Genomic DNA, 6,000 nt, shown 5'->3' on the forward strand with positions numbered 1-6,000 from the left:
GACAATGAACACAATGGGATAGGTCTAAAACTTACGAAAATTTTCTGCCACTGGAAGGGTTTGAACCTACGACCATTAGATTGACAGTCCTGAACGGTAAACACTACCCCACAAGCCTTCGCTCCTGAAAGTAAGTAGAAGGAGCTGACCAATGTGAAATGTAGATGCAACTCTTCTCCTACATGTAATGTGCAAACAATACTTGTTTGTAACAAAGAAAACGAAGGTAGTACGACTCGGCGAAAACATTTAATGGAGAATTGCACATGATAAGAACTTTTCATTCGATATTTGCGGAGGTATCCTTCCATTGAACTCGAGTGGGAAAGGGGTAAAATTAGTATGTAATGAATTGCCAGAAATATTAATAGTTATTTCATTAATATTTGTCAATGTCTTTGAAGCAGTACACAATTATCGTTAGAGTATCATAATTCACGATCTTATACATGAAAATATCCCTTGAACGTGTGTCAATTCATTTATTTGTTTATTTATTTTATAAATTCCATATGCAGAACAATGTAGCCACTATACACTACTATTACAAATAATGTTACCATGCTCTTGTTTGATAGAAGCGGATTTTAAAAAGAAAGAAAGAAAAGACTACCTAGTATGGAGGATCGAACCTGGGACCGTTATCAATGCTTTCAAGAACTCTATCCAATACACTACGCCCTTTGTTTCCTTTGGAGCAACAGTTCTGAATTATTCTGTCGCGTCAATATTGTAAACGTTATCCTGCAAAAAGATGTTTAACACTCTGATATAGCTCTGTACTTCTAGAATTACTCTATACACATGCATTTGAAATTTAACTCTGAATTTATTTCTTCGTTGTTAGTATATCTAAGCTTGTGAATATATTTTATTTGTATTTTTATAACGGTTACATGAACATCTACGAAATAGTTCCTTATAGTAACCTCCGGTTGACTAAGTTGCCAATATAAACAAATGGAATACAGATTGTCTTCGAGCTTACATTGTTAAAAAGGAGCGGATACTCATATTAATATCCCGATACTTATTCAATAAGGTTTCTTGTTTGTCAGACATTATCACTTAAACTATTTCATGTTGAGCTAGTGCCCAACTTGAAATCTATCATTCTTCAGATTCTCTTTAAAATTCGACTCTGGTCACTTGTACGAGGGGGTGCTGAAAAGTTCGTAGCCCAACCCAGAAGGAGTGCACGTGGAATGATGAAACTTTACAGTTTTAAAGAACATATCTTGGTATGTACACATGCAAATTTTCATATTAATAACGGAATTGGTATTGTGGTTTTCAGGCCCCGAAAGTGATCATGCGTGCCCAGCCAGCGATTTTCACAAACATCGAGATCAGAGCCGTCATCAAATTTTTGTTCCACCAAGGAAAGTCGCCGAAGCATATTCATGAGGAAAGAAGTGGAACACTACGGGACTCTCCTCCATCATATGCAGTTCTGAAGAAGTGGGTGGCACATTTTAAACGTGGGAATTTTTCAACAGATGATGCTCCACGTGCAGGAAGATAAAAAACGGTGACTGTCCCCAAAATCGTGGATGAAATTCATGACCTTATTCTTGAAAATCGCAGAATCTCAGCAAAACGTGTGGCAGAGATTATGGGCATTTCTCGGGAATGCGTTGGTAGAGTCCAGCACAGTTAATTCTGCCGTGCGATGCGCGAAACAACTAAAGAAGCAGTGTTGCTAATGGAGCAGATAGAAAAATCGCTGCAGTGCTCCGATGCACAGCTGTTGCGTACAACAATAAAATTAGAGAATTCAGGTCTATCTAACGTTGAGTTTTAAACGTCATGCATTATACCAGGACTAGGATTAATATGTACTAACAAGTGGCTTTGTATGTAGCTACATACATATGAACTAAAAATTCGCAAAATATGAACTAACACATAAGTAAAATTACCAAAAATGCTGCAAAGAAGACTTCTTCATACGATTCCTTATTTGAGTGATTTCAAACAAAATAAAAAAATATATACGTATATATTATTTTTCATTGCATTAATGCACTGGTGGCGTTCTAACTTTTCACTCCCAAAACCCGTATACACTGGTATGGAACTGCAACGGCAGATAATAACATGCCAACGTGTTAAACCGCTACAATTGCACCATAACACTCCTCCTCAAACAGTATTATTATTTCCTCTCTGAGATCTGCGACAGTCGGTTGCCTTTGTTGTACATTTACAAAGGATGCCGGCTTCGACAACAATAACAAGTACATATACTGCCACTAGACGATAAGCTGCGCGGCTTTTTCTTTTGTTATGAACCAGGGCCGGCGCTAGTCATTTTGCCTCCCTGGGAGGTGGCGGCAGATGCCGCTCTATTTCGACTCCCCCCCCCCCCCCGGTCATTACGCAGCAACGGAAAATTGAAAATCAATATATTCCTAACTAAAACATCAAAATATAAAATAAATAATGAGACTTCTTATGCTATTTCAATACTATTCAGCGCAAAAGAATATCTCGCTCGATCACAGTTTTCAATAGGCTTATTTTTTTCTTCTCTTCAAATTTTGCCGCTCGGTTCGCCCTCCCCTTCCGCCGGCCCTGCTATGAACTTGGTCACCCATCAAAGCATGGCAATTTTAACACAGAAAACAATATGTATCGCATTAAGCAGCAAAAATGACAGCCTCCTCTATGCAATTTCTACAAGAACACGTGCCGGAGCCAGAGTTGAAATGATGTTGGAGCCACATAATTTATTTATTTTGAATAATTCCAAAATTATGAAATATGAACAATTTGTTGCTGCTGTTCGCTGCTCTCTTGCCAAAATGCTTTATTGGGATGCTAACACCATGACTGGCTTCTTCCTTCATGAACTTGTGCACGTTGCTTAGAATTTCCCGAGCTTGGCTATGCAAGGTTTTTGATTTCAACTTCGACAGAACTGGAGGCATTATGGAATTTAACGTTCATTAGCAAACACACACTTTTACATACACACACGCAATACACGCACACAACGTCAAACCGGTCAAATACTTAGTATAAAATAAAAATATGGTGCTTCCAATCCAACAAAACTCACCGCCACTTTACCTGCCTTTTCCCCTTCCGTGACAGAAATAGTGCTTCATTATTACAGTTGGCAACACTAGTTACTAGCTAGCCAATGAACATGCACTGCATAAAAGAAGCAAGCACTACGCCGTGCTATATTGCCACATTAGCGTCCCTACCGAACGGTGGGAACCGCGAGCTGGAGCGCTATTCAATTGTTTTCAATGATGTTTGCGCGAGCGTGTCCAGGAATGGAATGACAATGTGGCAACAATAGCGAAGGTTTTCGAGCAGGGTAGAACACATGATGCTAAGAGAGAGGGAGACGAAACGAAAATTCGTTTCTACGCAACGGCAAATTTACGTGTGTGGCACTCTACCATAATTCATAATGATTGGACATGCGCAAGCTCTCGGCAAAATGGGTTCCCAAAAATTTGTCAGCAGATCAAAACGTGAAAGAGTGAGGACATCAAGGGAAGTCATTGCCCATTTTGAACGCAATGCTGACCAATTTCTGTTACGAATATTAACCATGGATGAAACATGGTTGTACCACTACGATCCTGAAACGAAACAACAGTCAATGGAGTGGCGGCACTCAGGTTCCCCTTGCCTCAAGAAGTTCAAGATGCAGAAGTCGGCTGGGAAAGTGTTTGCAACATTCTTCTGGGATAAGGATGGAGTCTTACTCATAGACTACCTGCCCAAGGGTCAGACATTTAATGCAGAGCATTACTCTGCATTTCACACAAAATTGAAAGACAAATTGAAAGTGCAACGCCGCGAAAAAATGAAAAAATGAATTCTGTTCCTGCAGGACAATGCCCCTGTCCATCGAGAACTGCATACACAACTGACATTGCATGATCTAGGGTTTCAATGTCTAGATCACCCCCCTTATTCCCCAGATCTAGTTCCGTCAGACTATTTCCTATTCCCCAAACTCAAACAACACTTGAAAGGACGCCATTTTGAATCTGATAAGGAGGTGATAAGCGCTACGGAACAGTGGTATGTGGAACAACCTTCAGAATTTTTTTTCACTGGTCTGCAAAAATTGGAGCACCATGCAAGGAAGTGTATTGCACTTCGGGGGGAGTATGTAGAATAACTGTAAAATTTCATCATTCCACGCACTGGAATATCTGTTAGCTGCAACTGCTGAGGGTCTTGGCCACAAAGTAGATGATCTTAATATTAACAGGACTTTTATTCGGAGATATCGAGAAAAAAAACACGTGCAGAACTTGCAAAGAGTTTAAAGGAAGCCTTTCGGACAAACTCATTCCTTGTTGTTCACTGGGATAGTAAACTTCTTCCAGACCTGACTGGGAATAAAAAGGTAGAGTGACTACTAGTGATTGTGTCTGGTGTAGGAGTAAATCAGCTGCTTGGCGTACCAAAGTTGCAGTCAGGTACTGGAGAAGCGCAGGCTGGAGTAGTGGCTATTTTGCTTGAAGAGTGGGGACTGGTTCACCAAGTAAGCTCAATGTGCTTTGACACTACTGCCAGCAACACAGGTCACAGAAATGGAGCTTGCATACTTTTGGAACAGAAGTTGCAAAAGGACCTTCTCTACCTTCTCATCTCAAAGATGACTATAAACAAGAAAGGGCAACAGTTAAACATTTAAAAGTTGTTAATGACAACCCTGAAAGGGGTCTGGCACTTATGCAAGAGTATAATGCCTTTATAAATAAGAATGAAGACCAGAAAGAATATTTATTACAAGTTGTGGAATAACATTTGCATCGCTATCCCGACAACAGGAAAAAAAACTTAATCTCCCATGAATAAAGTCACAAAAAACTCTGGTTATGGTAATTTCAGTAGTAACAATTCATATTATTTCAAGTGGCAACAATGTTCTGTTATCTGTTACAGATCTAATTGATGTTGATAAAGATTTGCATGTGGAATATATCAAAATATTTAATACGGCAATATTTCTGAACAAATTGTATAATATAAAACTTTAAACGTATTGAGCTGTCCCTAAATGTTAATTTAAAGGGTTGAAATTTTACACACATTATTTTTTTACATTGAAGAACAATTTTGAGGTCTCAGAGTATATAAATTGTTGAAAAAAAATTATTACCATTATAAGGACCACTCTAATGTTTACGATAAACACTTTCTCCCACAGATTCTCTTATTGAAGAAGAAAGTTCATTCGCTTATGAATTAACAGCTTTTGATTAGAACAGTAAATATAATATTAAATTCTTAGAGGTAAAACAATGATCATCAATGCATCAATCGTCAATGCAAAACAAATATATTCATGATGAAGCGCACTTTTCATTTCTCATTATTGAAACCACAAATCAATTTGTTCATGAATATGTATTTTAAGTAGGCTCAAATTTTTTATGTTACATATTTATTATTCCTTATAATTATGCAATCTAGATAATAATTAGAAACATATGTATGCCACATGTGCCAACAGCAGAGCAAACCCCCTCGCATTGTTCCCAGTTTTTACTGCCTGAATCCATTTTTTTTTTTTACTTTCTGGTACTAAAACATGATTAATAAATTGGAAGAAAGTTATTTTTGTCAAAAAAATATTTTATTACCAAAATGTGTAAAAAAAATCTACCTGGATCTAATGTACCTGACTGGTACTAAAAGGTATAAAATTTTACCTGAAGTTCCAGGCTTAATTATTTAACAGTCCTTATGGCAGACATAACTTATATTGCGTGTGTTCTTCGTCACTTCAATCACATTTTTGAAACACTTCCGGCAAACTCATCTTGTGCATGTTGGTTCATATCACTCTCTGCTCACGTAACGTCGCATTTTCCGAACGAATACAGTAAGCCACCAAGAACACACACTGTCTATAAGTAGCAGATGATTTCACAATCTTCACCCAGTTACTTAATTGAGAACACATGTTCATAATTAATTCAACGCGTTAAATTCGTTAAACTTTTGCAACGCACCCGC

The sequence above is a fragment of the Lepisma saccharinum genome, chromosome 7, assembly GCF_977018435.1.
Source record: "Lepisma saccharinum chromosome 7, izLepSacc3.1, whole genome shotgun sequence".
Lineage (NCBI taxonomy): Eukaryota > Metazoa > Arthropoda > Insecta > Zygentoma > Lepismatidae > Lepisma > Lepisma saccharinum.